Source organism: Felis catus, chromosome B4 (assembly GCF_018350175.1).
Source record: "Felis catus isolate Fca126 chromosome B4, F.catus_Fca126_mat1.0, whole genome shotgun sequence".
Taxonomy (NCBI): Eukaryota; Metazoa; Chordata; class Mammalia; order Carnivora; family Felidae; genus Felis; species Felis catus.
Window position 1 is genome coordinate 128,936,024 of NC_058374.1, and position 27,573 is coordinate 128,963,596.

Consider the following 27,573-nt stretch of genomic DNA (forward strand, 5'->3'; position numbering starts at 1 on the left):
AGAGCACAGGCAATTCTGCAAAGTACAGCTGCTTCTGAGCCCATTAGATGAAGATTCAGGAAACAACTTGGCTCCCGGTTAGAAGGTTTTGATCAGCTTGGCCTTTGAAAAAAATGGATTACAAGAGCACCGTGTGATCACTACTGCGAGGGGGACCTTCAAAGTCAGTTTTCTGCTAGGAAAGGTCACACAGAAGTATATTGACTAACTGACCAACCACTCACAGGGCTGAATCACTTAAATATGGCAGCCGCTGACCGAGTTTGACAAAGATCAAACCTTATATCTACTTCTTCCTAAATGGTATCATACAAAGAATCCAGACCTCATGAGGAACAGTGAAAAGCACAGTAAAGTTCTAGAGTTACTGACTTTTCCACCAACACATAGATAATCTGGTGTGATTGCTTAGGGACCACATTTAGGTGTCACACAGACCCACCTATGAATTTGTGCTTTCCCACTTACTGAGTGCCGTTGGTCAAATTTTACATATCTGGAAACCCGAATTTATAGGGTTTGTGTGAACATTCAACTAAATAGATTTCTAGCTCTGTGCTTTGAACATATTAAATACTTAATACTGATTAACAACTATCACAATAACAATAATTATTATTGCCAACCTGGTAGCTGTGGGCCCAAGAGTCAAACCACTTGGCTTTGAATCTCAGTTCTGCTATTTAGCAACTATGTGGCCTTGTCCAAAAAATGTGGCATTATTAAAACCTATCCCATAGGGCTGTGAAAAATACTAGCCCGAATTAAGAAATATAAAACAGAATAACACCTAGAACATAGAAGACTCCCAGAAATTGTTAGCTGTTACTATCGTTAGTAAGGCCCTCTTTATTGTCCTTTTCCCCAGGAAATCCATAGATTGGAAATTTTGGTCTATTCAATCACGTAAGTAATGCTTAATTTCTTTCCTCCCCTACCATTTCATTAAAATGGATCAGAGACATTCATGACTGCAAATTAGGATTTCTGATTAGGAGTTGGGGTAGGGAGGAGACAGCAGTGTGATCTGACTAATTTCAATAAAAAGCAAAGACCTGGCATTTTTGTTGACAATGAAGGATTATCCCTCCATTTGCCTTTAAAAATTTTTAAAACAACCCTAAACTTCGAAAACTTTTACAAACACGTACAGATATTTTGTTTTCTAAACCATCTGAGAGTAAGTTTGCAAACAGATATCCAGTTTACCCCAATACTTTAGTGTGTCTATCCTGCAAACAGCAACATTCTCTTACAGAAGCACAACACATCCCGGGGTGCCTGGGTGTCTCAGTCAGTTAAGCGTCTGACTTTGCTCAGGTCATGATCTCATGGTTCATGAGTTCGAGCCCTGTGTCGGGCTGACAGCTTGGAACCTGGACCCTGCTTCTAATTCTGTGTCTCCTGCTCTCAGCCCCTCACGCTGTCTCTCTTTCTCTCTCTCTCAAAAAATAAATAGACATTTAAAATGAAGAAGAAGAAGCACAACACATCCCTTGAATCAGGAAATCAGCATTAGTACATCACCACCATCCACTCAAGTTTCTCCAGTTGTCCCAGTAATTTCCCTGATAGCGAGAGGACTCCATTATTAATCATGTATTGAACCTACTTGGGTGTCCTTCAGTTGTTTCTCAGTCTTTCTTTGACTTCCCATGGCCTTGGCACTTTTGAACAGTGCAGTCTTTTATTTTGTAGAATACCTCTCTATTTGGTCTTATATTATATTTCCTTATGATTAGATTTGGGTTGTGCTTCTTTGGCAGAAATACTGTAGAAGCGATGCTGTGTTTTTCCCATCCCATCCCCCCAGGTGGTGGATGAGTCCATTTGCTTACTTTGATTCTTTGATTAAAAGCCAGTGTCTGCCCCCCTGTAAACTCACTCCTCTTCTTTTTGTCACTAGCAAGTATTTTATGGGAAAGTACTCTATGACTATTTAAATATGCCACTGTCATCAAACTCTTAAGTTGTTTTTATCAGTGTGGATTCACGGTTTCCTATTTTGTTCAGTGTGCAATAATCTATTACTATGACTTATTTGATTACTTGGGTTATTCTCCAGTTTGGCCAGCAGTGTTTCATTCAAGCTAGGTTTGTGCCCCTTTAATACGCTTCAGTTATTTCTCTCTGTCACACGGTGTTCCCTTTCCATTTTGTAATCTCATCCCTGCCCCACTCCTGAAATTAGCTACTTCCCAGTGAATTTGAGTTTCTTTTAGTGGAGAATAATATTAAGAAACCAAGATATGAGCTGTAGGTGTGCTCACTGCTCTTGGGGTGATGCTGCTCCCAGATCTTCTCAGTGGACAGAGTCAGGGAACATATGTGCATATATTTACGCATTCATGTTTCTGACTATCAATATTAAAAACCTTGAATTTGCTCCAACTGTAATCCAACTCCGCAGTTTCTTTTCTAATTTTCTTTCCACGTTTGTATCTCACTTCTCCAAATGGTTCCCACCACCCCTACTTTATTTACTTATATTTGGTCAGTTTCTCCTACACAGCTAATCTCCCGTCCCCACTGCCTCTCCCAGAGCGGATGGCCCCCTCATTCCATTTGAATTCCAACATCCCCTGTGGGGCCACCACACTGTATGAACACCTGCCTCACCCTGCTGGGCCTTGGATACGCCTGCACTGAGCTGCCCCCACACAGGGGCATACTCTTAAGGATCATGCTTGCAGTTTGCACCCCCCCCCCACTGCCAGGCACCCCTCCTCACTTTGCTCGTGCTCTGACTCTCCACTCTAAGCTAGTCCTGCCACCCTCCCCCCCATATGACACTCCCCATGGACTGTCCGTCCTGAGGATCACACTCTTCATCTTGCTAAGGTTCTGACTTCCCAGGCCAGGCAGCTGCCCCTCCTTGACTGAATAGATATACTTCTCACCCCACTTGGGCCCTGAAGGCTGCTCCACTTTGTGAATGCCCCCCCCCCTTGGCACACTTGGGATGGCTCTCCCTGACATAGACAACATTTTCACACGTTCCAGGCCCTGACACTTCACATCAGGCTACTCCTTTGCGTGGCCAGGCTCAGGTTATTCTGCTTGGGCAGCCCTCACATGAAGCCTTCCTCCCCTCCCTGAGCTCTCCCCTCCCGCCCCACTCCAGAGCACTGCACTCTCTCCCCTGCAAATGCTGATGCCTACCCTCTTCTGTCCCACCTAATTGACTTAAGGCTGAATTATTCTCTGACTCAATGACAGAGAAAGCAAAGGGAGGGGAGGGAAGAAGAATGGAGAAATATTTGAGGAAAAAAATTGTTTTTTAACAATCAAACTCAAGTGTTTCACAAATATGTGCGTAAATTGATAACAATGCTAGATCCTCTAATACTTTCGAGAAGTATCATTAAAAAAAAATGTATAGAGTTAAAAAAAGTTATTTCAAAATATTTTCATGCTGGTAATGTTTTCAAATATGTAAGATGACCTAAGTCTCATGATTCATCTTTCAAATAATATTAACATCCTACCCCAACCGATGTTGTAGAGGCGCTATAGGGATCAAATGAGATAATAAATGTGAAGTCCCTATTCAAAATTTAAAGTGCCATTTGATGGGAAAGAATAAAAGGCCCAAGATAGGCTTCCATTTTCCACACACACAGGAATGGCTCTAGTCCAGTAACTGTCATTACTGTTCTCTAAGTAGAAAAGTCCAGCACACAATTCATCCTTCTTCCTTTCCTATCTTCCCAAAGATGTAGCAGGATCAAGGTCACAGCATTCTCCCATTGAGGAGGAAGAGTTGGAAGGATGCTGGCCTGAGTGGCCTCATTCCATCTATTTAATGAGAACTATGATTCTGATGGGTGGCACTTTCAAGGAAATGGAAAGATAAGATAGTGCACCTGTCCCCCTCTTTCTTCCTTCTTCAAGTTGGTGATGATATGGTCTCACCTCTCTTTTTCTCTTTTGGATGCTCTCGTTTCTTCCAAGAGACACAATATGGCCCATTGATACAACCCTAGACCAAGAGGTCTGTGGGCAGCCTTAGCAAGCTTGGCTCTCCACCATGGGGTAAGTGTTCTTCCCCCCGCCCCTGGCCCCACCATCCCAGACCCTTTTCCTATGGTCCCTCTAGGTTCATTGAAAAAGCAGGAGACATATTTGAACAATGGGAAGAAATAGACATCCTAGGCCTTCAGCTTGATCGGCTCAAGGTTATATTGAAAGCTAACAAGTAGAGGAGAAAAAGAAATCCTACCTGTGGCTGAGTGTCACTTATTAGAGTTTAACCCTAAGTTCCCTACTTTGTTCTTCTGCTTTTGTTTATGTTGTTCTTCTAAGACCTATGGGAAGGAGATGTGGCTTGTCCAAACTAGGGCTTAGATACTCTTGGGTTCTCTTCATTCACTCTAATAACTATATGCCAAGCTCCTATGTGCTAGGCTGGTGTATAATGGTAAGCATGTGAGATATGGGTCTTCCTCTCAGAAACTTAGAGTCAAATAGGAAACCACATATATAATTACAAATCACATCACTTGAAGATATGGCATTTAAACTAGGTAGAAACTAGCCAGATGGAGTTCTAAGAGCATGTATGAGGCAGAAACAATAGCATGTGTAAGTGTCCTGGGGCAAAAAGAAATTGGATAGGTTCAAGGGACAAACAGGAGGGTCCAGTGCTTAGAAAGCAGTGAGCAAGGGGGAAATAGAAGCATGAAATAAGATGAAGAAATAGGCAGCTGCCATATCATCATGCTGGTCTTGTAGGCTGCTAAGAATTTCAGGCTTTATCCTAAATAAATGAGAACCATTGAAAGATCTAAGCAGAGGAGTGGCATAATTTATTTTAAAGATATTCTTGCTACTTTGTAGAAAATGAGTTGAAAAGGAGCAAGATTAAAAGGCAATAGGCCATTAAGGAACTCTTGCAGTCATCCAGGTGTGAAATGATGCCAGCCTATGTGAGGGTAAGAGCAGAAACGCTCCTATCCTTCACCCTCAGCAGCCTCAGGCCAGGATGAAGGTAGTGGGCCTGGGCCTGTAAGAGGTTTAAAGACACGACTTCAGGCTCATTAGATCAATCTCCTAACTTTTGGTCAAACCAGCCACAGTAAGATATGATTCTTTCGCTCATCCAAGAATGAAACTCATTATTCCCTGTAATAGTTGGGGATATTCACCGATTCATCATCCTACATATTATAGAGGGCATCTGAACCAGGTGGCCCCTGAGATGGCCTGCCACAACCCGGGCTTCTTGATATTCACACGCTTGTGTCATCTGCAGCCCCCAACAGCTGAGTGTGAGCTGAACTCACTAATTCTTTCCTAGTGAGCAGAAGGGTCATGTGCTTCACCGGATGTTGTTCACTCTGAGGGAGGCCAGCTGCCCTGTTGTGAGCTGCTCTATGAAAAGGCCATATGGCATGGAATTAATGTCTCCAGCCAGTAGCCAGTGAGGACCTGAAGTCCAGCAGCCACATGAACACACGAGGGAGCTTGGAAACAGATCCTCCACCTGTCAAGCCTTGACTGTGGCTCCAGCTGACATCTCGACTGCAGGCTTGTGAGGGACATGAAGCCAGAGGCACCCAGTTAAGGTGCACCCAGAGACCTTAGCCACAGGAACTGGGACACATGTGTTTGTTGTCCTGAACTGAAAGTTCTGGGGCAAAATTTTTGTGCAACAGTGAGTACCTGATTCAGCAGCGTTATGAAATGCTTCATGTATTAGTGAATTGTCTCTAAAAGCAATCTTGGTGTTGAGGCACCTGGGTAGCTCAGTTGGTTAAGCATCTGACTCTTAATTTCAGCTCTGGTCATGATCTCACTGTTCTTAGGATCCAGCCGCACATCGGCCTCTGTGCTTGAGAGCATGGAGCCTGCTTAGGATTCTCTCTCTTTCCTTTCTCTGTCCCTCCTCCTCCATTCTTTCTCTGTATCCTTCTCTCTCTCCCTCTCTCTCTCAAAATAAATAAATAAACATTAAAAAAAAACAATCTTGGTGTTTGTATGTCAGTCTTCTATAGCCACATGAATGAGTCCATTCCTATCAGGACAGTAGTTGCAAGCCACAGAGGCAAAACGTTCCTGCAGACTTGGGTTTTGGATCTAGAAGAACCCTGGAGATCAATGTTGAACCCTCTCAGTTGTGAGTAAGTGGAGATTCAGAGAGGAGGTATATCTGTCAGCTCACTGATTTTAGTGTATGGATAATGTGTCTGGTCTTGTAGCTTCCAGATTGATATAGCAGAGGAATATTCTAGCTTTCAGGGCAATGAGCCACAATTCTGATCAGAAACTTCCAGGTGATATTTAGAGTATTGGCACTGTATTATTTTCCTATTACTTTTATAAACAATAACCACAAACTCAGGGGTTTAAAAGAGCACAGATTTATTGCATTACAGTCCTAGAGGTCAGAAATCTGAAAGGAGCCTCACTGGGCTGAAATCAAGGTTTTGGCAGAGCTAGATTTGTTTCTGGAGGCTCTAGAGGAAAATGTATTTACTTGCTTTTTCCAGCTTTTAAAGGTTGCCCACTCTCCTTGGCTCCTGGCCCCCTTCCATCTTCAGGGCCAACAATGGCAAGTTGGGTCTCACACTGTATCACATTGTGACATGCTCTCTCTTCTGTCTCTCTTATCCATTTAAGAATTCTTGTGATTACATTAGGCCCACCTGGAGAATCCAGGAGAATTGGCTCGTCTCAAAGTCATCTAATCAGCAGACTTAATTCTAATTGCAACCTTAATCCTTCCCCATGTGTGGTAACATAGTCACTCATTCTAGGTATTAGGACATTTTTGGGGTGGGGGCAATGTTCTGCCCAGGCATCTTCCCTCCACTTCCCTCCACTTCCCTTGATACCTTGTTGATTGATGTTGAGATCATGTAAGTTACCAAATATATATGCTCTTCCCTCTCTTCCTTGAGAGTTATATCTTCAACATACCTCCTTAGTGTCCATTACTGGACAAGCCATTGACTGAGTGTGTGGCTGGACTTCTGCCAGAAGTGTTTCCAACCACAGGTCAGTAGGTGGCCCAACAGGACTTTTGCGAACACGGAGATCAACACCTGGAAACTCAAATGTGTGCTGGCATATGCGGAAGTTTAGACTTTGTGCTGGCAGTGGACGGTGCCTGGTGTGGGGATGGCCGCATGTTCTGTCATTCCAAGGACAGGTCTTGTCTTCCTTTTCTGTGGGGTCTTTGTCAGTGGCAGAAGTTCATTGGGCCAGTGAAACAAAGTAGAAGATGGGAAAGGTAGAAGAAAATTTTCTTGGTTCAGGTGCATAATTCATGAAGCCTGAACATTAATATTAATGATCCTGTCTACCAAAGTCAGGCAAATGAAATATGCAAAGGAAGATAAACTTGGAAGCTCAGAAACTTCAGGTCTTTCAGACTTAGTTCCCCTGAGGGTATAGCTGTAAGAATATAGCCAGATTTGTATAGCAAATTATTGCTTGCTGAGAACCTTCCCATTTATTAATTTGCATTTTGCTCACAATAACTCTGTAAAGCAGGACAGACAGGAAGGAGCTTCCATTTTATGGATGAAGAAAGTGAGGCTCCCACCAAAGTTGTATTCTGACAGAGCAGAGCTGGAGCCAGAATTCAGGTCACCTGATTTCAAATCCTACGTTCTCTCCGCAACCTCCCTCTGCTATGTTATAGCTGTTAGGTGATATGATTAAGAGGACACACAAAGCCCTCTCAATGTTAAATAAACCAAAAACAACAACAAGCAGAACAACAGCAAGATCAAGCCACTATGCCACGAACATTTTATAACCTCTCTGGCTTATATAATCGCTCTGTCTATAAAATGAGATAGAAGTAGGGCTCACTGCATAAGTTTCTTGGGTGATTAAATGAAATAATGTACAAAGAAAAGCCAAATGGTGCCTGAAAATAGTAAGCACTTAGGAAATGGCAGTTATTACAAGAAACTAAGTAGCTAAATAAGGTGGTTTTCCAGGCAAAATAGCCTTTATTTACTTATTCATTCATCTATCCATTCAACAAATATTCATCGGGTATCTTTTTTGTTTGTTTGTTTTACAAGTTTTATTAACTGCTCCTATTTAATGTAAACAATTTGATGAGTTTGAACATATGCATACACTTATGAAGCCATCACTACAATCCAGGTAATGTGTAGACATATTCATTACCTCCAAAAATTCCTTGAGTCCCTTTTGTGTATGTAAGAACACTTAACATCTGAGCGTGAGTATTGTTAAGCATAAACACTACCCAGAGCTTCTGCTGCATATTACGTGGCTGTTCTGAACACTGTGGTTGCAAGAAGGAACGAAAGAGACAAAGACCCTTTTCCTTTCGTTGGGGAGGGGGGATCAACATTTAACTAATAAGAATAGTAGTCATCTGGTAATAAAATGGAGATAATTAAGGCAGGAATGGGGGGGGAGGTCTGAGTACCAAGAGGGCCAGGAAAATCCTCTCTGAGGAGGTGATGTTTGATCCACGTGGAGTGTGGGGCTGAGCTGTAGGCTATGGCTCTTGGAGAAGAGTGGTCCAGCCATGAAAGCAGCAAATTCCAAGTTCCTAGACAAGAGGTGTTTAGCGCTCAGCACACAGGCTTGCATCTTGGAGGTTTTCCCGAAAGCTCAAACTCAAGGTGCCCCGTGCTTCCACTTTCTACCACCTCCCATGCCTGCTAGGATTTGCTTCCCACATCTGTGCAAGGGGAACCCCCAGGAGAAGGTGGCGTTTCACCTTTCACATCTTGTTTCAGGGCACTGGCTTTTTGCCTGGAAGCTGGGTGCTGAGTTCTCTGTCAACCCCACATCCTGTCGCTGCTTAGGCTCAACTGAAAAATCCCTCCTACATCCTTACCATGGCACTATTACATGCTAACTGCTTGTTCATTGAACTTAACAAATATTTACTAAGCAGCTACTAGGTGCTGGCACAGTGCCAAGCATGGATATACAATTAATTACCCATCCCGTCTTATTTATGGTTAGTTTCTGGAGGGCAAGGATTGTGACTTTTTATGTTTGTATCCCTAGCATCTAGGATTTCCTTGATAAACAGCATGAGCTTAAGAGATATTTGGTGAATTAATCAAACTGAAATGCAATGCATTTATTACTCTTCATTTATCCGTACCTTTAATAAAAATAACATAAAATCCCTTCTATTTTACCTGACTGAGGTTTCATAAGGCTCTTTGTATACATGATCCCATTGGGAATTGGGAGACCCCACAATGGCCATTCATTTCATTTCTGTAATTGTACTTTTAGGAAATTTATTCCAGGTAAATGAAAAGAATCTGGTCAAATATTTCAACATAAAAGTACTCTTTTCAGCATTATTTATATTAATTGAAATTGGTCACAGTCTGTATATCCAGCAATACAGTAACAGTCATGTAAATTATGTTTCCTTCTGTACATTTGCATCTTTTCTCCTGTTTTCATTGTTACTCTCATTATTATTCTTATCATCCGTTCTATTTTCTTCTTTCAAAGAAAGCTATATTACCCAGGACTCAAATGAGAGCTTGCCGTTTTGAAAAGTGACAACTATAGGGTTGAGGGAGAAAGCTATGTCTAGCCCATAAAAAAATATAAAAAGTTAGTGGTTTACTTTACTGAGATATGCACATTTTCCCTGATACTTTACCTCTGGAAATAACTTGGGGTGGGTTATTGCAGTCAAGATTTACCTAGGTTTCTTTCTACTGCCCAAGGCAGGGGGGTCTACAAGACTAAGACCATTTTAAACTAAACTCTTAGCCAGATGTTCAATAGATAGAGTGAATTCTGACTGCAGCAGCCTGGATGATGGCTCTTGTGTTTGTAACTTCTCATGGGAAAATTTTCTTCTTTATTTATTGCTATGGTTTCTAAGGCAAACTTCTTTTTATTACAAACTTCTTTGCAATTCTCCAGGACGTATTATTTCTAATTCTCCTGTGCATTAAAGTGTACTGACTTCTACAGAGCCCAGTTTTATTGGGGAGATCCTACAGCAGCTATCACCTTGTCTTGAGTGGGTTCTGGGTTTGTCTTCTGTCTCCAGCCTGTAAAGCTGCAAGAACTTAAAATCAAGTTTCACAAAGATCAGAAAATGTCATTCAGGCACAAGGTACTTTTGGTACTATCCTTACATTTCTATGTCTCTATCATGAGTGTCACTTAACTTCTGGCCAGCTCAAAGAAGCATTCAAAAAGATATGAAAATATTTTATCCAACATTGACAGGAGGGTTGGGGGCTGGTGCTGGTAGGAGGCACCTGGTTTACCATGTCGCTAGAAACAGAAGTCCCTCACTTGACAGGAGAAAGAATTTGGACACAAACTCAAATTTGCCTGCCTCCAAGGACCTTTAAACACCATCCTCTTGCATCACTTTGGAACCATATTACATCTAACATGAGTGTAGTGACTGTTCCAATTTAATCAGACTAGAACCTGGGGCTATATTGAATTCTAAGAACTCATTGACTTTTCTTCATGACTCTGCTCCACAATACAACTTTGTTCCTGCTCATTCCAGGTCATTCCAAAGCAGAGGAAGCCCCTCTGAGCCAGAGTCAGGAGTGCAGCAGAGGGCGGGTTAAAGGGAGCAAGCAGAGGGCACATGCGTGGCTCAGTCAGTTAAGCATCCAACTTCACTCAGGTCTCACGGTTCATGAGTTCAGGCCCAGTGCCAGGCTCTGTGCTGACAGCTCAGAGCCTGGAGCCTGCTTCAGATTCTGTGTCTCCCTCTGTCTATCACCCTCTCCTGTTCGTGGTCTGTCTGTCTCTTTCTCAAAAATAAATAAAAACATTAAAAAAAATTTTTTTAATAAAATAAAATAGAGGGGGCCAGCAGGATATGTTTCTTGGGGGTTGTTTGCCCCATGAATGATAATAAGCGATGAACTTGTCCATCTTGCTGCTCTGTTCACCTCCCAGATCTTTCTTCCCTCCCTAGTCAGCGTGGGGGGGCATTACTCTCAGAATCCAAGAGGGAGGCAAGTCAGGATTAATGGACTGTCACGTATTATATAAAATCTGTTTTTCCTTTTCCTCTTCAGTGAGATACTCAAACACATTATGACGAGTAATATAAAAACGACAGCAGGTAGACATTTTGCTTGCATTTTCTCAGACTCCATCTAAAGAAGGCATCAACTTTGTCCTGATGTCTTCTAAGAGAATTATCATGGCAAAAAAATAAAACTAAAGAAAATTGTTCCAGCTGCCCATTTTATTTATACAAGAGGGGACTAAAATTCTATATATACCTGAAAGGGAGAGGAGCCTTTGACATCTATCTGCCCACCTCATTATCCATCTACCCATTCACCCATACATCTACTCATTCAGTAAGCCATCTACCCGTCGATCTATCAGTCATGAAGTTATCCCCCTTCATCCATTTATTTGTGTCCATCTGTTCTTCAATCCATTCACCCAATGACAATTCTACCCATCAATATATTTCCCATCTACTCATTTATTCACTCGTCTATCCATTAATTTCTATTTTTACCTTACCTCTACCCATTTATCGATGGACCTATCAATCCATCCCTTGGTCCATTCATCAATCTATTCAGAAACTTTTTGAGCACCAAATGCCGAATTGGTCTGTGTATGAATACAAAGGTAAGTACCACTACCATGTAAGAATGCTATGCATTTTACATATGATCTCTCTTTTTTAAATTTTTTTAACGTTTATTTATTTTTCATACAGAGAGAGACAGAGCATGACTGGGGGAGGGTCAGAGAGAGGGAGACACAGAATCTGAAACAGGCTCCAGGCTCTGAGCTGTGAGCACAGAGCCTGACGTGGGGCTCGAGCTCACGGACCGTGAGATCATGACCTGAGCCGAAGTTGGCGGCTTAACCGACTGAGCCACCCAGGCGCCCCACATATGATCTCTTGTAATTTCAGATGCTGTCAGAGAAGTATTATTATCCCTGTTCTAAGCATAAAGAAACTGCAGTTTTAGGAGATATCTAAAGTCAAAGTAAGAGCTGAAGTTGGGATTCAAATCCTTGTTTATTGAATAACAAAGGTTATTTGTGCTATTTACCACTACCAGGCAAGATATGGCAAGTACTTTACTATGAACAAAGTATTTGGGGGAATCTGAAAATGGAGCAGTTCGTGTCTGGTGGGGAAGAGGAAGAGAAATAATGATTAATGAAGCTTTGATTCTGCACTTAAATGATATGCAAATTTTTAACAGGTGGAAAGGTGGGGCTGCTGGTTTAAACATCAGGTTCCAGGACTTTTCTCAATTCTTAGAGAGATCCTATATTCTTCCCAGCTTTATGACCATAAGTTCTTTTTGGCTTGAGCTATTTTGACCTGCCTTTCTACCACTCAGACTAACAGTAATATGACTCTCAAAACACCTGGATTTTCCCATCTGATGAGTGGAAAACCAATGTAGTGCTTAGGAGTTTGAGTCCTAAATCAGCCAGATCTTTGTTGAGGGTAATAATTATTGTCTCTTGCAGTTATCAGATACTATTTTAAAATATTTGCATAGAGGATGTGCTCACTAAATGGTTACTATTATTCTTCTTTACTTTTTTGTAAGATCTTCAATAAATCGTCATATGGCCTTTAAATAAGCCAGAATTAACTCTGACTCTATCTGTTGTGTATCTGTGGCCCCTATCACCATTATGCCTGTTTATTAATTTATTAATCCATTCCATAAACATTTAACGAATACCTGCTTTATGTCTATTTCACTGTGCTATGCATTTTACATATGATCTCTTTTAATTTCAAACCCTATCAGAGAAGTATTATTTCCCTTGTTCTAAGCATAAAGAAACTGAGGTTTTAGGAGAGATCTAAAGTCAAAGTAAGAGGTGGATCTGGGATTCAAATCCTTGTTTATTTAATAACAAAGGTAATAGTACCTGCTATTTGCTAGCCTCTTGGGTGTCAGATACTATGCTAAAGTGTTTCCTTCCTCTATCTTATTCTGGCACCCACAGCACCCATGATGTGGATGTTAAAGTCTCCACGTTGGAGCCAGAGAAGCTGAGAGTTGGAGAGTCTACATCACTTGCCTGAGGTCCCAGAGCTCGTAAGTAGCAGAACCAGCAGTGGACTCAAGTCTCTCTGCCATCTAAATCCATGTAATTACCACAATGCCTGCTTCTCCTGCAAAATCTCATAGGGGAGATGGCATGCATGCATCCTTATTATAATACGAGGTTGAAAAGGGCCAACCGGACAACATATGATAGGTACAGTGAGAGATCATGTTTGGTTAAGCAGGATCAGGGAAGACTTCCAAGAGGAGGATACGTTTAAGCTGGTCCTTAGAGATGAAGTAGACTAGGATAAACTAAAGGAGGTGGCATTGGGTACTCTAGGCTTTGGGACAAAAGATGAAGGTCACACCAACAAGAATGCAACCTACAAGGACAAAGGGTGAGCAAGCCAGTTAGGTCAGAGATGGGCATCCAGGATGCAGGACTCCCTTGGTTCTACGTATACATTTCACAGAGTGTTCTGCTGCACAGGAGACAATATCCTGAATGTGGAGGCGGCAAATCAACCAATCAAAGGGGGGAAAAAGGCAAGATAATATATTTATCATAAAAGGTAACACAAAGCTGCCTCCTTCCTGTTCCTCTACTATTTCCCTCTGTGAAGCATGAAGCCCAGGGCTTCTTGTAATAAGTGAGGGTGAGGGTAGTAAAATTAACAGCCGGAGGTGGTTCGGCAAAATGGGAGATGAATAAGTCAATGAATTAGCGGGGGCACTGAATTTGGACTCTGAGTCCCAGTTTTGCTGCTGCCTGGCTATATGACCTCAGACAAATGCCCCCAGCTCTCAGAGCCTGAGTTCCACCATCTTTCTGTTGAGACAATGGTAGCCACTCGGAGGAGTGCTGTGACGGTCATGGGCACATACCTGGCACATGTAGCCATCCAGTGGATATTGCTTGGATCCTCCAGCATTAGGGGACATGAGGAAAAGCTAAGAAACAAGATGGAGGTCTGAAGAGAGGGAAGAACAAAGCCACTGGTGTGGACGGCAGAGGCAACGAGTGCCTTCCTGGGGACTGTGACCTCTGTGCCGTCTGTTTTTCACAGTTCTGCCCACACAATACCCTGCAGCTCTGACTGCATTTGGAGTTAGAATATCAAGCCTTTTTGAGCCTTTACTGCAGCAATTAAGGGCTCATAAAGCTGTTCTTATGAGTCTATAATAAACTGAGCTACATTTGGGGTTGCCAAAGTGAGATCGCCATGTAGGGAGCTCAGCGCTAACCACTGGAAAGGTGACATTGAAAGCAGTGGATGGGAAGAATGCTGTGGCCATCACTCTCTCCAGCTGGTGGAGAGGAAGCTCAGGAAGGGCACTGGCAGAGGGAGGCTGGTGAAGAGCCCCACAGTGGGCCAGGAGACTGGTTCTGGTCTCACCAACTCCATCAGTGACAGCTTTCTTCTTCTGATATGCAACATCTTCTCACAGAAAGTGTTTTTAACATTGTGTTACCTGACCTATCAACACAACTGAAACCTAGGGGTTCATCTACTGCACTGCATGTTGGCCATCTGTTGAGGGGGGATGGACACATCCTGGCTTCTCCCCATCTCCCACTCCTAATACCACCCCAAGAAGACCCTTGTGCTGGAAGAGCTCCTCAGTAAGGCTATTCTGCTTCCCTCTCATCATTCACTCACATTTCTTCCAGGATACTCAGTACATATTTGTTAGAAAGAGGGGATGCAGGGAGAATGGACAGAAATAGAAAAGAAAGGAAGGAGTAGGGGAGATGGGAGGGTAAAAGAAAAGGAAAGAAGAACAATAATGCATGGTCCTCTTCTCCAGATGTTATAAACATTCTCTCTCTCCCTTGGCCACATGGATGACAGTGAAGGATTCTGTGACAGGACAGCCACATGATGTAGGGGGGCTGGGCTCCAAGGGAATCCTTGGCAAAGAGCTGCCCACTTGATCCATTTGACATTTATGGAACTGCAAAGGAGTGAGAAGTAAACTTCTGTTGTGTTGTTGAACCACTGAGATTTATTTTGGGGTTTGTTGTTAAAGCAACTAGTGTTGAATATCCTGACTAATTAAAGCACCTACAATATGCCAGTTTCTGTCCAACATATTTTGGAGAGTCACGACATTTAAGAGGTTGTTTACACATTGCCAGTAATGAGCTGCAGTTGTTCTTTCTCTCTCTCTCTTTTCTCTCCTTCCTCCTCCTCGTTTCCTCGTCTATGAGAATCTAGACCGTGTTCACCATGATCCTTCTAACTCAACAGCCATAAGTTGAGTTACAGGTACTGATTGTACCTATAGGTAACTTGGTTATATGGATGGGCTGCCTTCCCATTAGTTTCCAGCCTCCTCAAGAGCAGGGGGGGTTACCTTGCAAATCAGTATCTCCTCACAGTTTCAAACACATTTTTGCATATATTCCGGGTACTCGAGAGCTCCTGCCAGAACTGAGAAATGCAGCCCTTGCGCTCCAGCCAATGCTCTGACCTTATGTTTGTAAGAGTTTTCCAACTCACATCTTCCTTACGCACATGCCCCCCACTCCCACATGCTGAGGAGGCAGAGCTGGCAAAGATTATCGTCACCATATTACAGACAAGGAAACCGAGGCATAGTGAGTGGAGGGACTTCTCTTGTGTTACTCAGGGTGTAAGTACCAGAGCAGATTATCACCCTCCACACACTCTTGACAGTTCTATGCTTTCTGTGGTCACCTGTCCTTGGTGCGAGTACAAGCCGATCCCAGTCAACCATCCACTCTAGGTTGTTCACTGAGTGAGAGATGGCATGTGAATCTCTAAGACAACAGTCTCAACTGCTGTTAGGGCACCTTTATGAAGTGAAGCAGATAACCCTGAGGGTGAAGAACATATAGAAGTCTTGAGAAGTCAGGCTTCTTTCTAAGCAATTCTTAAGATTTGTTGGTGTGTCCTTTTTTGAGCCAAAGGCTCCAAAGTTCCATTGGAGACATCTGCTCATGTCTCGGAATGACCACCTGAATCGGCCATGGTCCAAAGGGTTGTGCTCTGGGAAGCCACCACAGACTGAATGGAGTGGAGACGATGGCAGAAACAGTTCTCACCAAATGGCTCATACTTCCCTGCCTCCCAGCCTCCACTGTGGTTGTACTAGAGCCACGTGACTAGTTCTGGCTAACAGACTGTGAGCAAAAGCAACTCTAGTCTGTTGCTATGTGACTTGCAGCACCTTCCTGTGGAGTTCTTCCTCCTCCCAGTGAGGTCACCTTTGGCCAGGGGAATGTGAGCAGAAGACGTCAACATGTCACATTTAAACAGGAGGCCTTTGTGTTGTCCAGCCTCCCAATTAGAAGCTGCTCCTTCAGCCTGGACCCTAGAATGAAAGACCCGTGGGAGCAGAGCCACCTGCTACTGGCCACCTGCTGCGAACCGTGCAGTGTTAGTGAGAAATAAGTCTTTGTCCTTATAGGATTCTGAGATCTTGGGTCATCACAGGATAGCCCAAGCAAATACTGACCAATGTACAGCCAAATGGTGTAGAAGGGCTCTGCACAGCCTGACGTGACTTTTCCCCCCAGAAGCTCCTCAGTCCCTGTATTCACTGCAGCCTTCTAAAGTCATGAATGCTTGGTATGTGAGTTCTTTGTGGAGGAAACCCCAGGTGGGGATATTCCTTGTGCCGGTTGATGGTGGAGAAATGGGGAAGGGGGCCTGAAGAAAGAAGCTCTCTCCTGTACCACCTACACCAGTAGCAGGACTTGAGAAACTTCCATAGACCACGGATTAGAAGTCATCCAGACAAATTAATTTAAATCTGAACAGCTCGGGAGAGGTCTTACCTGATACCCATATGACATAAGGAATTTGCTCTTAATTAAACAACAAAAACACAACAGCGTTGAATGAGTCACTTTACTGAAACATCAGATTTGTTTTAGTGAATTCCTGTGACAATAGAACTCCCACTCTCTTGCATCTCAATATGATTCCTCAAGACAGGAGGTTCTAGTCAGCGAAACTGTGCAGGATCCCTGCTAGTTTTGTCTGTGCTTCATCCTGAACGAGGATGCTGGATTTGGGGAAGTCCTTGGATCACACCATCCAATGGAAATACAACGTGAGCCATGCGTGTAATTTCACGTCTCCCACTAGCCACATTAACAAAACACAGATGGCAAAAATTAACTTTTAATAATATATTTTATTTAACCTAATATATCCCAAATATTACCGTTTCAACGTGGAATAAAATATTATTGAGCTCTTCCACATTTTTTATCACATGAAGCTCTTGAAATCTAGTGTGTGCTTTATATTTAATAGCACATCTCAATTCAGCTGCATTTCAAGTGCTCAGCAGCTACCTGTGGATAGTGTCTCCTGAGCTGGACATCACAGCTCTGAGCTCTGCCTGTGTGAAAAAGAGCCAGGACAAAGCCATGTGACCTTCTCCAGTGGGTTCTACGGAGCTCTGGTTAGTACGCCTAACCTCTGACCTCTCCTACTTTCCCTTTCCGAGCTACCATTGTGCATGGAAATGGAGCAGATCTCATCACATGCCTGCCTAACCAGGCCTGACAGAACAGCTGCTGATTGGAGGAGAAGCGTAGAAGGTGCCAGATGCGTGTCCCACCTGTTATGTGCCGAGGCTGCAGGTTGCCTGAGGGCAGTTCTGTAGCACTGCTTCCCCCATCTGCCCGCTCACTTGCGCACGTGATCACCAAGCAGTCTTCCCCGGCAAGTTCTCTTGGAGACTTACCCTCCCTTCTCCCCACCCCACTCATCCCCACTTTGAGCAGAAACAAGAGAAAGTAAGGGCCTAGTTATTTCAAATGGGGCTTGACGCAGCTTCACAAAGAACATAAAATCAAACCATTTTCACAGGCAATCACACCCGGGCAGTTAAAATAAACTGAGAACTCAAATTACAGTCCATTACTGTCGGATCCAGTGCTCCCTGTCTCTCCATATCCCTTGGCTTCTGGGAAAAAAAAGGGGGGGGTAGTGGGAAGGGGCAAAGGGCACCCACTCTGTAGCCTGTTAATAGGCTGGGCCCACTGCAAAGGCCTTGATTTCTCCCATCAATCAAGTGGAAAGACAAGTGATTCTGCTGCTATTTAAACAGCAGAAAAGTAGATGGTGTTGACAAGCTCTAAGCAAAGATCCTTTCAATGTATGATTCGCAGCAGAGTGCATCTCCATTGCACAATATGTGTGTGTGTGCGCGCATGCGTGTGTTCTCTTCCTCACACCGATGCAGTATATACAGACATCACATTTAGTGATAGAGTCAGAGCGAAACCAGAATCCAGTTTCACAGGGGCATCCTGAACATGCCAAACTGGTGCCTCTTCCATAACATGAAGATAATACCATCTGTTGCATAGGGTTGTATAACCAGCAAACATAGTAAGCCTTATGTCAGTTACTTTCTGCTTGTTATTTACTTATTTATAAATGGAAGGGGCGTGGTATGAACCTTCTGGGCCCTGTTAATGGAAAGGTAGAAAGAGCAATGAACATTGCCCTCTAGGACAATCTGGAGATGTGAGTATTCTCTGACACTTCTCTCTCTGATCCAATTGCATAGAAATTATAGATCAAATATTTTATATACTAATAAGGAGAATGTGGCTGTGTTCAAAAGCATTGGGGGGGGGAGAAGAAAATAGATAATGGAGAACCCGGAGTAGTAATCCTGAAGCTAAACCATCTTGAACTGTGGGGGTTTGGATCAGAGGCAGGTGGGAGACCCCTTTCCCAGATGGGGATAGGGACTGAGTGCATCCCATAAATGGAAATGACCATACCTCTGTAGTCCATTTGGAACTAGGGCCTTAATGGCCCATAAACTGAGATCTTAATACCTCTGACTTTCCACTTCATATTGTGACCAAGATAAGCCAGAAAAATGGTGGAAAGTGGGCCCCCTTTTGAGCCTGGCACCTCATTTTGCAAGTGGACCCAAGATTGTACAATCCAGGTGAAGGAGGAGTCCCCTTCTGAGACCAGATGATGCACTCTACAGCGTGTGCATCCTTTATTAAACTCTCTTTAAAGACAAACTAGAATATCTCTTCCAGCTCAATGTCATTCACACAGTGAGATAATAATGATAATAGTCATTCATTCATTTATTCATCCTAGATCCTCTATTGTTGGCCAGATCTTGTGCTAGGGAAACACAGTAAAATAAAGCCAGTCCTTCTAACCAATAATAACAATAGCATGAACAACTCACAGCCTGTTGGAGTCCCACACCAACCCTGTGGGGGATGGTTGGTAAAGTAGCTTCCTTCAAATCACCCAGGTAGTATGCAGTGGGCAGAGACTGGAACTCAGATCTTCTGAAGTCTTGGAAGAACCGAGAAGGCATCCCTGCAGAATAAGTAGGCTTAGTCTGGAGTGTGTGAGATCATGTTGGCATAAAAGAGGCAAAAGTTCAGAAGAATAAGCCTTTTCCAACTAGAGGGAAAGTGGGAAGTGGGGTGGAGAGAAAATTATGGGTAAGGGATGAGCTACTACTTCATACCCTGTAGGGTCACGATAATTTCCTTAAAACAGACAATAACTAATGTTGGCAAGTATGTGCAGAAATATACCCATTCATCCATATGTCCCAATGGTGTGAACCCAAGTGGCACTGGTTCCTCAAAAGGTTAAACACAGAATTATCACATGACCCAGTAATATGCCCCCCCCCCAAAATCGATAACATAGTTACTCAAACAAATGCATGTACACACATGTTCATAGCAACATAATTCACAATAGCCAAAAGGTGGAAATAACCCAAACATCCATCAATGGAAAAATGGATAAATAAATTATGGCACACATATACAAATGATTATATTCAGCCATAAAAAGGAAAGAAATACTGACACATGCTACAAGGTGTAGGCATGAACCTCAAAAACATTATGGTAAGTGAGAAGAGCCAGACATAAAAAGTCACATATTATATGATTCCACTTAAATGAAACACCCAGAATAGAAAGGTCCTTAGAGAGGCACTGGTGGTTCAGTCAGTTAACTGTCTGACTCTTGATTTCTGTCCAGGTCATGATCTCATGGTTTGTGAGTTCAAGTCCCACACCGTGCTCTGCACTGACAGTGCAAAGCCTGCTTGGGATTCTATCTCTCTCCCTCTCTCTCTGTCCCTCCCCTGGATGGACTTCTCTCTCTCTCTCTCTCTCTCTCTCTCTCTCTCAAAATAAATAAACATTAAAAAAAGAAAAAGAAAGAAAGAAAGAAAGAAAGAAAGGTCCATAGAGACAGAGTAGATTGGTGTGTGCCAGGGGCTTTGGGGAGGGGAGTAACTGTTTAAAAGATACAGGGCTTCCTTATAGAGTGATGGAAATGTTTTGGAACTAGATAGAAGTGGTGGCTGCACAACATCACACATACCATTGAATTGTTCACTTTCAAATGGTTAATTTTATGTCAAGTGAATTTCATCTCCATTGGTGGCAGTGGGGGATGGGGGGGAGGGAGAACAAAAACATTCCAGCCACTCTGGCCCCAAGCTTGTGGTCTTCTTGCTTTGCCATGGCCATGACGCTTTTCTCATTTGGTTCTGATCATGAGACCAGCACCAAAATAGATCTGTGCTACAAAGAATGGAAGGTAAAAGCAAATGACCTCAAGAGTGACAATCAAAATAACAAAATTCTTTAAAATTATTTTTTACTCTCTCTCTCTTTTTTTTTTTTTTTGGCCACCGAGGACATTTAACCAGCTCCCAAACTCTTCCTAATAGTTTCAAACTTTAACCTAGGATGGGAAATTTCTTTCTTTATGGAACTGCTGTCACAGGTCCGGGCTTTGGGAGTGATTTAGGGAGGAGAGGCAGAATGGAAGAAACAGAGGAGGAAGGGATGGGTCAGAAGACATGAGGGAGGGGCGCCTGGGTGGCTCGGTCGGTTGAGCGTCCGACTTCAGCTCAGGTCATGATCTCGAGATCTGTGAGTTCGAGCCCCGCGTCAGGCTCTGTGCTGACAGCTCAGAGCCTGGAGCCTGTTTCGGATTCTGTGTCTCCCTCTCTCTCTGCCCCTCCCCTGTTCATGCTCTGTCTCTCCCTGTCTCAAAAATAAATAAACGTTAAAAAAAAAATAAAAAATTAAAAAAAAAAGAAGACATGAGGGAGAAAAATGGAAACAAATGTCTATACAGCTACACTTCCTGATGGAAAGTAAACTTCCCTCAGCTCAAGGAGCATGTCTTATGCATCACCAGAAGAACCTATTATAGAATCTAATTTGCAGTAGACACTCAGTAAATATTTGTTTAATAAACAAACTATAAAGGAAAATACATTTGGGTTTCACCCTGCTGGCCTACCTCATGAATCATAACACTTAGGAAAAAGCAATGCTTCATAACTAGTTGAGTTCTTTTGTTCATTTAATTCATCCATCCATCCATCCATCCATCCATCCACTTTACTCCCATTCAAAACTTGACAAGCTTGTATTGATTATTTTCTATGCAAGCCACTATTCTAGAAGCTGTGGCTACAGATCTGAATAAGACACTGTCTCTGCCCTCCAGGGAGGTTCTGGAAGGGGGTGGGGTGGGGAGTAGGGACAGTGGAAAACGGAGCTGGAGAGGTAGGCAGATGCTAGGTAGTGAAGGTCTTGGCCAATCAGATGGAGAGTTTTCCTGGACTCATCAACCACAGAAGGAACCTTGTTAGGGTAGTTGACATGGGTGAAAACCAGGAAAGCCCGATTTGCTTTTAAGCCCAAGGGACAAAGGCAGAGTTAGAAGGGGGAGATAAAAACAAGAAGGCCAAAATCCAGGCAAATTCAAGAATGAAGTGGGAAGCTCCTTAAGTAGGGGAGAGCCAAAATAACAGTGATAGTTGAATTATGGTGCCCCACCCCCCTCATTACTGGGTGCCAGCTGCACAGATAAGGGGAAGGTCTGCCTGAAAAGTAAAGGTGATAGAGACCAATCACTGTGATGATGTGCCTATAGCCCTAAACTGCCTGTTGAAGGCAGACCAACCCCTGAAACATGTCCTAATCCTTGGATTCTGCGAATATGTTATGTTACAGGACACAAGGGACTTTACTGTTGTCATTAAATTTATGGACCTTAAAATAGATTATTCCAGATTACTGGGTGGACCCTACCTCGTCACAGGAGCCCTTAAAAGCTAAGAAAGGTCTAGAGTACGAAAGAGGTGGCAGAAGGAGAAGTCAGGGAGATTTAAAGCAGGAGAGGGACTCAGCCTGCTGCTCCTGGAGGAAGGGACAGTTGGAAAGCTTAAGGAGGAATGGGGACAACTTCTGGGCTGGCAACCTTAAAAATAAAATAGCTATTTCACCAGCAAAATGACTTCATTCGGGGAACAGCAGAGGAACGGCAATTCGGGACAAGCAAACTATGGCAAACTACAGGCAAGTCCGAAGAGACAAAGGAAAGGTCAGCTTTTATTAGGGTTTAGGAGGAAACCGGGAGGGTTGTTTTGAACAAAAGTTCACCGGAGAGGAGTTGGAGGTTGTGGCTGTTCCTCATTGGCCGCCAGCGGTGGGTAGTGCCTAGTTACTGGGCAGGGAAACATCTTCCTTCTTTTTCTTAAAAGCAAGCGATAAAATTCCTGTGTGAAAAGTATCCTCCCTTGTCAAGATAAGAATTATCTTCCACTGGACATGCAGGCTGCGAGGAGAAGGATCTGCAGAGAGCGCCCCCTGCAGGGTTCGCACTCCACCTTCAGTGAGATTTCCTTCCCTCATCTTCACGGGGGGTGGGGGGGGGGTGGGGGGGTGGGACTTGTCCCCCTTGTCCCCTATGGCTGCCTGCTGGGAAACAGGACCTCAGTCTTAAAACCATAAGGAACCACATTTGGCCAGCAACTTGGAATGACCTTGGAAGATCTGCTAAATCTGTGGTACTTTGTTAAGGTAGCAATAGAAAACTAATCATCGCTGCCTTTAACAAGAATGTGCCTTACATCCGATGAGGTGGTGGTTTCCTCCAGAGAGTGTCTGCTATTATCTTGGAAATTCAGAGCACAGACTCTGGAGCCAGATCTCCTGGGTTCAAATCCTGCCTCTGACGTGTTCTACTGGGTGAACGTGTTCTACTGGGTCCATCTTTTAACTGTTCTGAGTGTCCTCCTCAATAACACTTCCTACAGGACTGTTTTGAGGAATAAATGAGTGACTGTCTATAACTGGGAACTGTGTCTGGAACAAAGTAAATACTGGAAGTATTTTATTTTATTGTGATGCTGTGTCTGAAACATGGTAGAAGCATTCGATGAATGACACATTTTCTCCCTGTAGTAGATGCAATGGTTTGCCATCTAGACGCCAGCCCCCCTCTTCGGGCCGACATGCACATTCCCCCAAATGCAGGGAATGTTGGCAGAGGGGCTGCCTTCCCCAAGGTCACATCTCCATGGGGCCACAGCCTGCATCTGAAAGTCATTCCTCAAGCAGGCCTGGCTCCTTTGCTGAGATTCAAAACAACTCTAAAAGGATCACCTCAGCTTCAGAGTCCCCTTGGGATTGGCCAAGGCCTCTGTTGCCACATCACCATCCCTCTGTCCCTGTCCTGCTTCCCTTATTCTCACAGAGGTGTGGGTCCTGAGATCCCTCCCCAAGAAACTTCCTGCACACACATCTCTGTTTCTGTTTCCCAGAGCATCGGACATAATACACTTCTCCCTTCTCTTTTTCTCTCTTCTTCTTGCTATTTGCAGACCATGCACTATGTCTTATGCATAGACCTTACAGCTCTAACTCAGGGCAGATATTACTTATTGTATTAAGAGGAGGAGACTGAGGCATTGAGTGGTTACATACCTGCCCTAGATCAAAGAGCTGGCAAAAGGCAAAGCCTGGCTGGGAATCCAGGTGCAAGGAGAATTTAAAGCCAGAGATACCCAGTTTATCATATTGAATTGACCAGATTGACCTTGGATCTTCCCTTTGGACTTGGACTCCATTTTTGCTTGTGCTTGAGTTGGCACTCCCTTTGGATATGGAGTCTTGAGCTACTTTTGGCCACCTCGGAGGGCTTTCCCTGTCCCTCATCCAACACAGTCTGGTTCGCCCCCAGCACTCTCCTCCTGAGTGGGCTTGTACCTGAGACTCCATCTATCCCCAAAGAGGTGGAAGCTCCTGTGTGACAATGTGGCATTTCCTCTTTAAGGGCGCTACGTGATATTCTTCTAGGACCAGAGTCCCACTTTCAGAACCAAGGACTCTGCCACACAGACACTCACACAACCCCATCACCTCCGGGGTTTGTCAGATGGGTCAGGAAATGGCCAGTGATCAGGCTCATCCTTATTCCTAGGTCTAGGCTCCTCCAAACTGGTCTGGACAATAAATTTAGTCTGTAAATGTATACTTACCTTAAAACATTATCCTGCTACTTGATGCAAGCTAGTTAGTATTGGAGAAGGCTTTATGTTCCAGTGTGTGCACACAGCATTGCCTATAGAAACAAAAGAACAAGGGAATGAGCCAAATATACAACCAGAGTACAGCTAAATAAATGTGAGCAGATAGTACTGTGTTATAAAATCATGCTTTCAAATAATATTTAATGGCATGGAAAATAGCTCAAAATATATTAAGTGAAAACAATAGAATAGTAAACACTTTCATTGAATTTTTCACTAATTTTTAATGTAATAGGCTAGTAGGAGAACAGGCTAGAATAAAATACTTCATCATGATTATCTGGGGGAATGTGGAACTGTATGTTTTGGGGTTTTTTTTTTCCTCCTTCATAAATTGTTGTATTTTTTAGTTATGTGCAAGTAGTGGGAACTACTTATCAAGATAAACAACCATTTTATTTTATTTTATTTTTTAATTATTTATTTATTTTTTGTTTCAGGAGTACAATTTAGTGATTCATCACTTACATATAACACCCAAGTGCTCATCCCAACAATTGCCCTCCTTAATCTCCATCACCCATTTAGCCCACCCCCCCACCCAACACCCCTCCAGCAACCCTCAGTTTGTTCTCTGTATTTAAGAGTCTACAGATAAGGAAGCAAATCATAACAACTATTTTAAAAGATACTATAAAAATCTGTTTTCTTAATTACTTAAGAAATTAAAATTTAATTAATTTTTTTTAAGTTGGCAATAAAACACATTTTGGGTCTTACAATCTAACCCAGTAGAGCTTAGGAGTTATGAGCAATTCTTATCTAGAGTTTTTTAAATTCATAGCCTGTTCAGTATGTTGAGTCTGTTTTCTGCTTGGTTGTCAGTCAGTAGTTCATGGATGGTATTGGATGGCTATATATCCAAAGCATCCAGATGGTTCTGATTACTGAATATTAGGATTTTCTATGTGCCATTCTTTACCAGCTTGATTTTGTTTTTAAGGAAATGAGAGAGCAGTGCCTTTATTCAAAAAAGATTTCATGAATACATAGCTCATGCCATGAACTGCCTTAGTGCAGATGAATATGTTTCTTTTAAAAAATCATGATATATTATGTTCTACGCTGCCATTACATACCAAGAATTGTGGGCATACAGAGTGGAATAACCAACTCTAGTTGTCAATAAATACTAAATGGAGAAAGTCATTATTGAACTGGGTTTTGAAGGATAAATAGGAGTTGTCTAGGTTGAGAAAAATGGGAGACAACCATTCTAAGAAGAGGCAATAATATAAGCAAACTTAGAAAGTTGGAAAAGTATATGATATGTTAGGAAAATATGTGAAACTGGAAAAATATATGGCTGGAGAAGTAAATGGGCCAGATTGGGAGAGTATTTGAATGTTGTGTTAAGGAGTTGATGGTTTGGTTTTGGAAGCAAATGGGAAATATTGGATACTTCCAGTGGCAGGACAGTGCATAAATGGAGTCAGATGATTCAGTGATTCAGCATAAGTACACTTAGATCCTAACAGCTTGATGCACTGAGTTGATAGAAATACCCTCATGAGTCACAGTGCAATTATTTATTACTTTATTTAGCATATGTCTGATGTGCTCAGACTTGTTTTGGGCACCATGAATAAAATGTAAAATTTTTGAAAATCATTTTTTTTCCTAATAAGTGCATTTGCAGCTTGCCAAATATAGGCCATGCTGATACTTTAAAAAATAAACATCACTGAGAGAAAAGACCAAAATATGTGACTCTACTATAGGAATAAAAGAACTGTAGTCCTAAGATCCTTCCACAGCATCAGTACAATTTATTACAATTATGTGTGGACCACTGTTTCTAATAGCAGTAGACTAGACAATACAGATGGCCCAGCAAACGTGGAGGGAGATGTGACCCAGTGACCTACTGAAAAATCACTCTGTGGGTTTTCAGGGCTATAGAAGTCCTTCTGCCAACCTTTTTGGAGTTGAGGTAACTCAGCATTAAAAAAGTATTTCTACAAAGCTACCTGGAAGTAGGAAAATTCCTTCAAGGGTGTGTGTATGTGTGTACCCGTGTGTGTGTGTGTGTGTGTGTGTGTGTGTGTGTGTGAATAATGGAATGGTTAAAAGAACAGACGTTGCATCCAGACTGCTAAGCTTAATTCCAAGCTTTGCCCCACATACCAGTTTGGCAACCTTTGCAAGTATAATCATCAATCTGTGCCTCAGTTTCTTTGTAAAGACAATAATAGTATTGACCTCATAGGATTGTCATAAAGATTTACTGTAAAGCACTTAGAATGGTTCTAGGCACATGATAAGTATTAGTGATTACTGTCACTACAGTCCACGATTATTTGCTAATGAGCCAGGGAGTAGGGAAGATAGAGAATTAATGGGGAAATTTGCCCCTGAGAAAATACCGGGAGGGAAAGGGTCAGGGAGAAGAGGCACTGGGTCTGAGGATTATCCTTCCCTCTCTCCCTCTTTTCCTTCCTTCCTTCCTTCCTTCCTTCCTTCCTTCCTTCCACAATTATATATTGAGTGCCTACGATGTGCCATTCTTCTAGATACCAGGGAAATTGCAGTAAACAAAAGAATTAAAAGTCTGCCTTTGGGGTCCTTATATTCTAGTGAAGAAGATAGAAAACACATCAATTTAATGTCAGGGAGCGTTTGTTTTTACAAAGAAACTGAAGAAATTAGATGAATTAGATGAGGGATTTGTTTCCTGGGAATGGCCCTAATATTGGTAGGGAAAGAGAAACTACTAGGCCAGTGGGCGGACACATCTACTGAAAAGGGCCATATGGGAGTGTCCAGGAACTGTCCTGGATAGAAAAACCAACCTTGCACCATAGCAGGGAAGTCTCCCTAGGTTAGTCCCATTGTCCGGAATGATAGTGTGCTTTGCTCTTGGATCTTGCATGTGGAACATCTGGGAGTCACAGGAGAGGGGACATCACCCTGGGTTTTGAGACCTTGTCTTCAACTCTCTCACCAAGTAAATGCAATCAATACTGTGCACGTGCTAAGAATCCTCACACACCAGATGACCAACTGCCGTTGAGAATGCCTCCCAGCATCATGGTCATTCATGAGTGACTCTAGAGGACCTCTAGATGCTAAGTGCAATGGCAGGATGTACCCTGGTTTTGTCTGAGAGTGAGGCCAAGTCACACTAGTATAGTCTGCGTCCTTTAGTACACAGGGAATGGAGGATGTGATGGTTCATTATACT

General features: G+C 42.9%; 1 long non-coding RNA gene across 2 annotated transcripts in view; it reads left to right on the forward strand.

Annotated features, from left to right (window-relative positions):
• The window catches only part of LOC123386727, a 391,865-nt gene that overhangs the window by 274,503 nt on the left and 89,789 nt on the right, over positions 1-27,573 (forward strand). For both annotated transcript variants that reach the window (XR_006601089.1, XR_006601091.1), the window contains exon 2: positions 12,958-13,049. This is a non-coding gene — a long non-coding RNA (uncharacterized LOC123386727). The remainder of the gene's footprint in view (positions 1-12,957; positions 13,050-27,573) is intronic.